The sequence below is a fragment of the Elaeis guineensis genome, chromosome 9, assembly GCF_000442705.2.
Source record: "Elaeis guineensis isolate ETL-2024a chromosome 9, EG11, whole genome shotgun sequence".
In the NCBI taxonomy this organism is placed as follows: Eukaryota; Viridiplantae; Streptophyta; class Magnoliopsida; order Arecales; family Arecaceae; genus Elaeis; species Elaeis guineensis.
In genome coordinates, this window is record NC_026001.2 from 72,988,289 (window position 1) to 73,001,168 (window position 12,880).

Here is a 12,880-nt window from a genome sequence, read left to right on the forward strand (position 1 = left end):
GATGTTTGACGTGGTTATAAAAGGAGGAGAAGAGTGGGGCGTGCAAGAAGAAGATTTTTGAAGTAAAATTTTGGGGCATGAAAGTCTTGTGCGTGAGAAGGAAGTCCATATCTTTCCAAGAGAAAAAGAAAGAAAAGTGGGTGCAAGGTTTTCGATGAGTTTCCTAGAGTTTTAGCCTGGGGTTCGGAAGAGAGAAAGTGAGCTACGAGTATCGTGAGCCCACAAAATCTCAGGAAGATCTTCAACATCCTCTCAAGCATGTCTGTTGATGATCCAGAGCATCCGAAGAATCGACAGACATCAATCGAAGGAGTTCGATCAGCATCGGCCGTCAAAAGGGCTCTACAACGAGCTAGCACTCGTGAGGAGTCGATCAAACTGGGAGCTTCGTGTGGATGATCCACAGAGGCCAGACATGCTGTGTGACTGCATCGCGATGATCAGACTCTCCGATGGTGATCAGATTACGGTAATCTACTACCCGCACAAAGGTATTGTGTTCTGAACATATTACAGTAAAGTGTTTACTGTTTGAATTTGAAATTCAAATTTAAATGAATGCATGCTATATATCATATTTAGATCCTAGTGTAGGATAAATTCATGTTAATTAATTAGATTAATTAATATTTTTTGCTATAAATCATAATTTTGAAAAAGTTTTAAAATTACCATTTTATCCTTGCACTGAATTTTCTCCACATTTATGACAACATCTGCTAATTCCTAGCACCTGCCAATTTCATTTTATGACATCTATCAAAAGTTTACATATGAGTCTTAAACTGAAGAGGATTCATTGGAGAATTTTTGTGGAGTGTCCACATGTCCAAACCATATCAAATTGGGCACCATAATTAGATTATGACATGAGCCCAATTGGATTAAAGTGGGCACCCAAGTGGATAAGGATTGGAGAGACTTGATAGGCTTGGACTCTTTGGCACCAACCCTTGCTTGTGCTCCAAAGTTGGTGCCAACTTAGGAGAGAGGGTTGGGATTCTTATCTGATATGATCAGATGATATCACTCTACCAATCAAAATTTTTCTAGAATTAATTAAAATTTTTTGATTGGTCGAATGATGTGGCACTGCACAGCATACAGTGTCTATATAAACCCTGCTGCACCTAGGGTTTCAAGGTAGAAGTTGTTTTATACAAAAAATCTAATAGCTGCCACCCCCTCCCCTCTTCTCTACATCCTCCCTACTCTCCTCTCTCCCCTCTTCATGTCCAAGAAGTTGGACATTCATCTGGCAAAGGTGCAAGGTGTGGTGATGCCTGGAACAGAAGGCTGCAGGACATCTTCGACAGGCTGCTGCTCCAACTTCAGAAGGAGTTCTGAAGTACTTCCAAATTAGATAGAGATCTGATTTTTGGAGCATAGATTCATGTGGAGAAGATGATTCAGATCCTACTTGAGTGGTTACCAGTAGAGGCCAGGCGCTTGCGTGGCTAATTTTGAACCTCGGGCGTTGCTGCGATCATCTACAGGGTAATCAGATTATCCTAGAGGTATGTCTATATTTCTCATACTTTTAGATTTAATTTTAGATTTTAAATATCAGATAATAAAATTAGATCTAATAGATATTAGATCTAAAATAACGTAGGATAAAAATTTTGAAATTATTCTGTCTCAAATTTGATGAAATCTAGAAGATCCTACATAGAAAAAAGGCAGTTTTTTCTTCAAATGTACCCTTACATCTCATCTGTATGTCAAACCAGTGTCTCCACACTCTTTGGTTAAGAGGACAACCAACCTATATGGCCTACAGTGACCTATGCTCGATAGAAGCTGTCGTCCTTATTAACAGCCCATCATTTAGTCGTGAACAGTTTTAAGGACTAATCGATAAATCCTCTTTTTATCGACCCTAAATAGTCCTAAGGACTTCATCACAACAACGGAGTTATTAGAAGATGAAATCTGATGATAAAAATATCAAAAATATATTTTATTTATTAACAAATCAATTACAATACAAGGTTGCTCAATCGTCAACAGATTGACGATTGGCTTTTGGGACATATTTCTCAACAATACCGACCATGGCCGTCCATGAAGGCACAAGTTCTAGCCGACTTCATCGCAGAATGCACAATAGCTGACAACAAGTCCGAAGATGCAACCACGAAGGAGGCTGCAACCCCCAAGCCGACCTAATGTCGAACCTGATGGGCAGCTTCCCAGTATGTGATGATGGATGGTCGTCTCTACAAAAGGTCATTCTCCCTTTCCTTACTGAAGTGCTTAGGACCGATTGATGCCGACTATGCACTTAGAGAAATACATGAAGAAATTTGTGGAAGCCACTTAGGGGGCAAGTCCCTAGCCTATAAGATTTTGTGATAAGATTACTATTGGCCCACCATGAAAAAAGAAGCGACTGACTTGGTCCGGAGGTGCGAACCATGTCAGAAGTATGCCAACGTACAGCATCAACCCACCAGTCGGCTAATGTCTATTGTTACACTTTGGCCTTTTGCTCAGTAGGGAATCGACATACTCGGTCTTTTTCCCCCAATGTCTGGCCAAAAAAAATTCATAGTGGTCGCAATCAACTATTTGACCAAGTGGGTAAAAACCGAACCCCTGGCTCAAATCATCAAACGTAAAATGGAAGACTTCGTCCAGAAATCCATCATCTACAGATTCGAACTGCCGCATACCATCATCACTGACAACGGATGATAATTCAACAATCAGGACTTCAAAGAATTCTGTACGAAGTTTTATATTACACATAAGCTTACATCAGTCGGGCACCCACAATCAAACGGAGAGGTGGAGGTGACCAACCAAACAATCTTGCACGGGTTAAAGATCCGACTGAATGAGGCTAAGGGTCTTTGGGTCGAAGAGCTATATCTAGTCTTATGGACGTATCAGATAACTCTCCATATACTGACTGGAGAGTCTCCTTTCAACTTAGCCTACGAGATGGAAGCGATGATCCCACTCGAGATCGGGTTACAATCGATAAGAGTTGAGCAATACAATGAACCAGACAACTCGAGTGTCGGAGAGCTGACTTGGATCTCCTACCAGAACTTTTATGTGAAGCTCAACTTCGCATGGCCACGTACTGGCAAAAGATAGCTTGGTACTATAACACCAAAGTCAAACTGAAAGTTTTCCAACCAGGAGACTTAGTTCTGAGAAAAGCAGAAATTTCAAAATCTCTAGACCAAGGAAAGCTATCTCCGAACTGGGAAGGATCCTATAGGATATTAGAGACAAACAGACCGAGTGCCTATCGGCTCGAAACCTTGGAAGGTTCGGCCATTCCCCAAACATGGAATGCTGACAATCTAAAGTTGTACTATCAGTGATCCTTGTATGCACTTGAAATACAATTCTATTCCAGAATCGTAAATCAGACTTCTAATGAAATATCGATCCTCGTTTTGAAGGTCGGATCAACAATGTCACGGCCTGGGGTCTGATTTCCAAAGAAGTCAAAAACCTTCAGCTTGACCACCGACTACATCCCAATTCTCCTGCAGAATCGACCTATCTACTTCAACGAGAGGCTCGCACCGGCCATGCAGATTTCCTCTACAAAAGTCGTGCCTCCCCCATTGTCAGCTTTTCGTTCAAATGGCTAGCTAATTTGCCGACTTGGTATCAACCAAGAAAGGCAAAATACCAAAATGACTAAGGTCGGATTGGAATTATACCGACATGGCCACGGTCAGTCAAGAGATATTCAGCTTGCCACCGTTTATCAGATAATACGATGTATGAACCCAATCAAGCTCCAGATAATGGATACACGACTTACTATTGTTATCCTAACTAAATACGTTGGAAACTACGTGACTAGCAGACCTTACCATCTGCGGAATAGTCAGATCTATGATCTACGTTCGGAGATTACTCCACGAACAGACATCACAGACATTTCAGCAAACAAAAATTTTATATCTTGAAGGAAAATATTTTCATTCAATATCAAAAAAAAAGTACAAAATTGGATTGAAATCTGATTACAACTTTCTTTACAAAAAAAAAGATATACCGACTAATCTTCGTCGCTGCCTTCCACCGAAGAATCGGTGAACCCACTTTGAATCAGTTTCTCCAACGAACTTTACCTTCCAGCTCAGGAATGGTATGAATCGGATCAGACTGCGAAGATAGTTGGCCGATCATACTGCCCGACCAACCACGCCAATAGCCTGATCCATTTTTATATGAAAAATATGATCAATGACCGCACCCTCCTTGCTGAAGCCCGACCGACAATCGAAGCTAAAGGTGGGCTTTAGATTTTCGTCCATCGATGAAAATGACTTTGATCATGCAGCTGAGATGGGGACGTGGGATACACATAAATGAATCATCGACCCCACCATCGGCACCTGGAGTAAAAAGCTGACATCGGCCTGAAGCACGATGCTACTTTTAAAACGACCAACGGTCGGACCCCACAATGGAAAAGCCTCTAAGTTCGATAAGGAGTCGTCAGTCGGAACCCCCGACCGACCACCCCCTATGACAACCTCACTCATCAAAAATACTCAAGAAATTTGGACTGAGGAAAGCGATAAGAGGCGATTTCTGCTCAAAAGCTGCTCTCTAACAGAGCTCTCTTTCTAGAAAAGACAAAATGAGAGATGAGTACCTGACTGACAAAGCCCCTTTATATAGGAATGCCAGATGGCCCAGATGAAAGCGATCAAATCTAGAACACGCTGGATGATGATACGTGGTAACATCTGGACCCATCACCGAATGGTGGTTCGACGCACCTGTCCCAGATTGAACCATGTCATCCCTATCCATGTGAACATCTCCGACCCAATAGCACCCCGACACGTGGCAAAAATCTATATACCAAAATTAAATCCCACGATGTTGGTTTGCCTTCCCGATGTAACAGCTGGCACCGGCTCCACTTCCCGATACGATGCCTGATACCAAATCCTCCTGTCTATACGATAGCTCGAAAGCAACAAAATAACTGTTCGACCGTACTTCAATGAAGATGGTGTCAGAGCCAGAATTTGATATGATAGACAACAACTTCTTTCATCCAAGGTAATTAACCACATGATGATGCACGCGATGATCCACCATTGGACTCTGGAGTGGGGGGGAACTATTGGAGTAAACTGATCGACCTCCATAAATCGATCGATCTTCGGTACACACCGACCGACGTCCGACTCTGACCCACCAAACGAACAGACGATCCTGGAAGTGATTACCGACTATATGTCGGCTGAGCAGACTAACGCTATTCTCGACCGACCAACCGAACATCTCTCACCAAATCAAGATCGACAGACGGCCGATGTTCAAACTCTGCAGACAATAAGCTACTTCGACCGTCAGTATTTCGAAGCTACTAACCGACAACTGACTCCCGATGAACAGTTGGTCGACTCATTCAAATATATCATAACCATCATGAATGGTTACTCCACTGATATCGCGGCATAATCCATGGGGATTAATAATTTATTATGAAATTATCATCCCGTAATTCTACACTGCTAAATGCGGGACCATATCCGGCAGTTACAATGATCTACTCTATAAAAAGGAGTAAGGCAATAAATTTTGGTAAGCTAATCCTGATCGCTGAGCTCTGTCTCCGTTCTTATTCGACTGTTATCCAGTCCTTTTCTCTGACTTAAGTATCAGAGGGTCTCCGTCAAAGATAACTTCGGTCAGTGCGGACTTCATTTGTAGGTACTCATTTTCGACGAACAGGTGATGAAGGAATTGGCCACAATATTAAGCATGCAACTTGACCAGAAGGAGCGCACGTGGTGGCAAGGAAAACTTCGGAGAAAAGAAAAGAAGCAGCACATGACCACTCCATGCTCTTCGTGGTGCAAAGTAGAAGCCGATAAAAGGAAAAAAAAAGGCATATGTGGCAGTAAGTTTAGCATGATACACTGTGTTGCGACTATTTTTTTTTTTATTCTTAACAACGGATGCTAATTTTTTCACATGTCAGCACTCAGCACATACCTCAATTGGATGAAGGATGCGTTGCATGTGATTTAATGTGTGGATGGCCAGCCTTTACATGCTACTAAGAAAAATTTTCAAGATGAAAAAATGAGGAAAAACCATCATGTGACATGTGGCGCACAAGGGAGGCCCCTGGACTCCCTTTTAATGTATTAAAAAATATAGATGGATGGAGCAGTGAGTGGTAGAATCCCTACAGAACAGCCCACGCATGATTTTAGCATGCTAGTTGAAGAACATGATAGATGGGCACATTCAAGATAGGTAAGTGATCAAAGGGAGGTTTAAGAGGGCCAAGGCAACATTCTTAATTACGTGCCTTTGAGATTAAAGCAAGCATTTTGTGGTATACATAAAAGGAATCAACTCAAGTTTATTAAAGCACAAAAAAAAGCATCCAAGTTCATGTACAAAGGCAAATATGTCTAAATTATCTTTCCGTTGTGATGCTTTCTCTAATTTTTTATATATTTTAATTTTTGATTGATATAAATATATTTTTATTAAATTGATATAAATAAATCTATTTTTATCAAAGAAAATATTACTACAGATTTCCAACTTGGATCGGATTGGTTAGAGTTAGGTGACGAACAACAAGTCGACGTTGGTCAGACCTGCAAAATAAGTTCTCTTTGATCGGAGTTGGCTCAAGTGGGGATCATTCAATACTCAAGTTAGAAACTTTTAGAACAGATGGGAAGGAGCGCGAGAGAGAGTGATTGCATGCCTTGGGGTCCCGTGGTTTGCCGCTCATTCTCGAGGTTGGTTGATGTGGCAAAATAGCTCAGACTCTCCACTTTGCGCTGGAGCGATTGGGTGCTAGCCAAGACCTCCGAAAACTACAAAAGAAGTCCTCACACATCGGATAAGAAGATGTGGTGTTCTTCGATGGAGGATTCTTCGATGGAGGGTAGTAAGAGTTTGAATCTTTTACTTGTTTTCTTTTGCTCCATTTTATAGGAGGGAATCTGATAGGTTGTTGGAGCCTATCAGAATCGAAGAGGTGGCCATCAGAGGATCAGAGTGGTGGTGTCAGCAGGTTGTTACAGTGCTAGCCACCCACATTTGAAGAGTAGTGGACTATCATAACAGAATGTTGACTTAGCGGATTTCACGCATCAAAGAGATTTAGTGGCATTCGAACTAGGGGACAATACTCAGAGAATTGGGGTGGAATGGAGTGGGATCGGTTAGTGCCTGACAATATTGTCCTCATCGAGCTTCTGGTATTCGATGCATCTTCAAAAGTAGGCCGATGTCTGTGACACTGTCCTTGTACTGTGACATGCTCTGGGCCACATGTCTTCAGCTATCAAATCATGACACCAGTGTTCGCTATATCATCGAGTTGATAAAATACGGTCCAACACTTATCTCCCACTTTCTAGTCTGAAGAATTCGCACTAGGAAGTAGTTTATTTTTCGAAGTCAGGTGTCAAGACAAGTCTCCTTGCCACTATGACGACAAGTTGATGGAGTTCCAGCAATCGACCATTGCTTTGGGCTTGTCCTAATGTGATGAAAGATCGGTGGAAATTCAGATCAACAATGCCTTACTTTGGATCACCGTTGGCGTAGATCTTTGGATTGAGTCCATGGTGGTTAGGTGCTCCAAGGTCCAATCACCACGGGGTTCGCTACAGTACAATCTGGCCATGAATCTATCGACTATCATCCCGTAGTCATTGAGAGTCATGGCAGAAAGGGCAGCGCACCGCTTGATTTCGAAAAGAGATCAACATGTCTTTTCCATTATTAATATCAGTGTGGAATTTGACATGCCATAATGATTTTGAGCAGAATGGCTTCCTGCATGCCTTTTGGCTTGGGAGGTGGTGCCACGTGGTGATGCATTGGTTATCGAATTAGAATGGGGAGATATGAGCCGTCGAAGGTCCCCATATTTGCTCGATCGCTCGGGCTTCATCCCTACTTTCTACCATTGTTGCTGCTACTCAGCCTTTGAGTTTTTGTTGTCAAGGTCTCCCAATCGAAAAGCTTTCAAGCGCCACTTTGTCGAAACTCTGATAAGGAACTTCTTCTTGGTTCCATCAGCTCCTTAGGTAGCTTAGACTCTTCATCTTCTTGCTTCATTTTGTAGTTTGTCATAGACCTGGGGTAGATAACAGTCTAGTCCTTGAGTCTTCTCCGGTATTTTCTTCAATGGCTTCTAGCAGTTGGGGTAGAGCATCCTTGGGACCCAACCATAAAGGATCCCATCTCACCGAATCTGACTTGAGGGAACTCCAGATTCCGTATTTTATCCCCTCTGAGTTTAGATTGGTCATGCTTGATAGGGACAAAAGAGTTTTGAGTCCTCTAGAAAGTAGTGTCACCTTATACAAGGAGGCACTTTTTTTCGATCTTCAATTTTTTCTTCATCCTTTCATCTCCAAAATCTTTGATCATTATAGGATCCTTCCCACTCAGATAACCCCGAATGGGATTAGGGTTGTAATTGCCTTCATTTTGATCTATGAAATCATCAAGGTCTCCCCTTAGTGTTTGCTTTTTAGTATTTTTTTACTTTGAAGGCACACCGTATGACAAGAGTTGGTGGTACTTCCCCTCCAACTGAAGCACAAGATCGCAACTGGTGTTCTGTCTTCGGTCCATAACTAGAAAACAGGTTCTTCTTTGTCTTTTTGGATTATTTTTGGGATTTTAGGACCATCCGAGGTCAGCCTCACCTCGATCTGAACTTTGGAAAAGATCCCTTCCTATCAGACATAGATGATTATAATAATTGAGATTCTGACTATCCAATTCAAGAATCTTCTGATCGAGAAAGACTTGTTCGATGCTGGCATCAGTCTTGTCGGTCCACAACGTAGGTCACTTTCTCTTGTAATTCTGTTCATCTTGTCTAGCTTTGATTATTTGCGGCTAACTTTTTCTTATCATCTCTATCACTATAGAAATGAAGCTCAACTTTGAATATCTTACAACTAATGTCACCGCGAAGCTATCGAAGAGGAAGGAGGGTGTGGTACGATCTTCGAAGTTGAGATCCCCAAAGAGAAAGAAAGTGACGACATTTGGCCCCCAACCTCATTCGAAGCCATCCAAAGTGGGGGCAACCTGTTGGGAATAGTGTCCCAAAGTCAATCGTCAGCCTGTTGATGGTTGTGCTCTTTGTTGTATTAGTACATGAATTATAAATTAATAAAAGTTACTTTGGCATTTTTCATCACAAATTGTTTCATCTTCTAATGAACTCCTGTATTGTGATGAAGTCCTTAGGACTATTTAGGCTTGACAAAGGAGGATTTATCTTTTAATCCTTAGACCTGTTCGCGATCAAATGATACGTTGTTACTAAGGACAACAACGTTTATCAAGCATAGGTCGTTGTGTGCCATATGAATTGGTTATCCTCTTAACCAAGGAGTGTGGAGACACTGGTATGGCATACAGGTGAGATGTAAGGGTACATCTGCACTGAACGTGACCGACTCCGAAGCTTTTTCTGCTGTCAAGATTTGCTCCGATGGGATATGGGTATAATTGTCCCTCCGACCTGAGACCGCCACGGTGACTTGCAAGCAACTCACTATACTTAGGCACGGGACTACTTGAATTTCTAATTGAGTGACAGAAGGCTGCTGGGTGTAGTCAAGTACTTGACTTGTCGGTGAGTGTGTCAAGATGGGATTGACCACTCCAGTTCAGGAGCTGTGTACAGTCATATTTTAATTTAGCAAAACTTTGACCAGGGTAGTTCTAGTGAGGAGTCATAGGACTGTTTGAGTTGAGCACGATTCGGATGATCTGATCAGGGTTGACAGTTTAACCCTAAGTCATCCTAAACACAGAGGTCAAAAGGATGAATTATACAGTAACCATATTCACGTAGGTTCTGAGTGTTACGATTGTCACTATTCAACCTATCCGAATGTTGGGTATCATTGCTAGATGGTCACTTCGATTAGTACAGGAATTGGTTCCTGTGCTACCGGCTTAGGTTCGAACCTGTGGGGTCACACACATTAAAGGTTCTTATCTGATCTGATGGCTGATGATGAGTCCTAATACTCATGGACTTTGAGTCCTACGTATCTGAAACTCTGTGATCAAGAATCAAGATTCTCTGATCATGAGTTCCACACATTTTGGGTACCGGGGTCAAGAGTCCCACTGGTTTAGGACTTTTCGATCAGGGTTTCATATCGATGAATTCTAATGCTCGATTGCCCATCGAATTTTGACTCAGTATTTATGAGAGATTTAATTAGTGATTTGATCACTGATTAACTCAATTTGATTGAGTAATTATTTTTTGGATCAAGTCCAATTGAATTGAATTCAGTTGGGTTGACCCGATTAGGTTAAGTGTTGACCAAATCGCTAAGGTGGTTTGGTCCCTGATTTGATCAGGTGTTGGGCTTAGTCAATTTTTGATTTGATTAAGATTTTATTAAGCCTAATTAAGTCTAATTATGTTGGATTTAAATTATTCTAATTGGGCCTAACTTATTTTAATTAAGTTGGTTCAATTAGGTTGGTTTAAATTAGAAACCACCTTGACCTCAACTCCCTGCGCCACCTCACTTCTTCTGCGCCCATTTGAATTCACGAGATTCAACTTCTCATGAATTTTCTCCCACACAGAAGGCATCCCACACCCCACCTTTGTGCGTCATATGGGTGGATAAGGATTGTTGGTTGGCCATTCAAATTCAAAAGAAAGTTTGAATTAGAGTGAGCAACCAATCCATGCGCCATGACCTTATCCCTTTGTGCGCCCCATGTTCTACACAAGAAAGAGTTTCTCGTGTAAACTCTCCATGCACAAAGAAACCATGCGTATTCTCTTCTGATGCCCAGAGTGGATAAGGATGAGTTGGTTTGCATTTGAATTCAAATTCGATTTGAATTCAAGTGTGCAACCACTTATCTTTATCCTCTCACACGGATAAGACACGTCTTGCACTGTTTTAAAAGAGAAAGGGATGTGGGGCATGCGTAAAAATTTTTTGAGAGAGAAAGTGGGGCGTGAGGAAGCCTTGTGCATGAGTAGGAAGTCCAAAAACATTCAAGAGAAAACAAAAAAAAAAAGAAACAAAAGTGGGCACAGGGTTTTCAGTGTGTACCCTAGGGTTTCTGCCTGGGGTTCGGGAAGTGAGAAGGTGAGCTACGAGTGTCGTGAACCCACCAAACTTTAGGAAGAGCTTCATCAACCTCTCAAGCATGTTTGCTGATGATCTAGAGCATCCAAAGAATCGACAAACATCGATCGAAGGAGTTCGATCAGCATCAGCTGTCGAAAGGGCTCTACAATGAACTAGCATTCGTGAGGAGCCGATCAGATCGGGAGCTTCGTGTGGATGATCCACAGAGGCCAGATACATTGTGTGGCTATGTTGCAATGATCGGACCTTCCCGACGGTGATCAGACTGCGACGATCTACTACCCGCACAAAGGTAATATGTTCTGAACACAATAATAAATTATTTATTATAGAATTTTGAAATTCAAATTTAAAAGCATGCTATATTTATCATATTGAGATCTTTGTATAGAGTAAACACATGTTAATTAATTAGATTAATTAATATTTTTCACTGTAAAATTATAATTTTGAAAAAGTTTTAAAATTACCATTTTACCCCTGCACTAAAATTCCCACAAATGGTATCAGAGTAGGTTCTAAAATATGATATACATTTGCATGCGTAGATTAAGATGTAATCTAAAAGTTTAAATTTGAAATTCAAAATTTAAAATTTAAAACTCAAAATTTGAAATTCAAAATTCAAAATTTGAAATTCAAAATTTGAAATTTGAAATTTGAAATTTGTTTAAAATTTTAAATTTGAAATTCAAAATTTAAATTTGAAATTTGGTTGAAATTTCAAATTTTAAATTTTAAATTTTAAATTCAAAATTTGAAATTTGAAATTCAAAATTCAAAAATTAGAAATTCAAAATTCAAAATTTGTTTAAAATTTTAAATTTGAAAGTTAAAATTTGAAATTTAAAATTTAAAATTTAAATTTTGAAATTGGTATATTTAGATATACTTGATCCAAGTAGCAAGTAGTCTAATAGGGTTGGTTGCCATGGTCGTCCGGTCATAGGAGAAAAGTAGGGTTTAAAGGCTCTCTCCTTCCATTCGATGGGGTCTCCTATGGCGGTAGGGGTGCCGATGTGATTATATCTCATACAAATGAAGCAGCGAAAGGACTTAATTGTAAAGGTTCAATTATAAAATTTATCATGAATGTGTTAGATTAGATCTAAAGGAATATTCATGATTTATTTTGATTGAGTTATTTTCTATTATGTAATTAGCAATAGGATTACTGTTTATGAAATGTACTGATCTGTTTGTGAAATAAATCCACATATTTGGTAAACAGAAAATAAAACCTTTCAAATTTGAAAATTATTTTTGAAATACCAAACCCTGAACCATCAACCCAAATACTTAATTAAAAAAATTAAGTGTTGTCTAGTAGGTCTAGAATTGTGAATTAAGATCTAAAACAATTACATAAACTTATGGGTCAATGGGTTAGATGGATTAGGTCCATAATTGGGTTAGACCTAAGGTTAGCTTAAAGAAATGGACTAAATTAGAGTAATTGATCCAATCTAATCAAAAGTTGAATTAGATTAGGTCAAGGACACTCTAGACTCAACTCCAATAGTTGTAGTTGAATGGGTCCATGTCTTTAATTAGACCAAGATGGACTTAATTCATGGCTACGTGGTGGAACCCTATTTACTAAGTTGATCAAATTAAAACTAATGAACCGGTTGGTGTCTAAGGTAAGTTTGGCAGTTTGACCAGTGGTTTTTAAGTGGGAGCTACTCGCATTGATTCGATCTCTGATGAGTTAATGGCATATCCCCACCACTGATCTCACTTTTCTG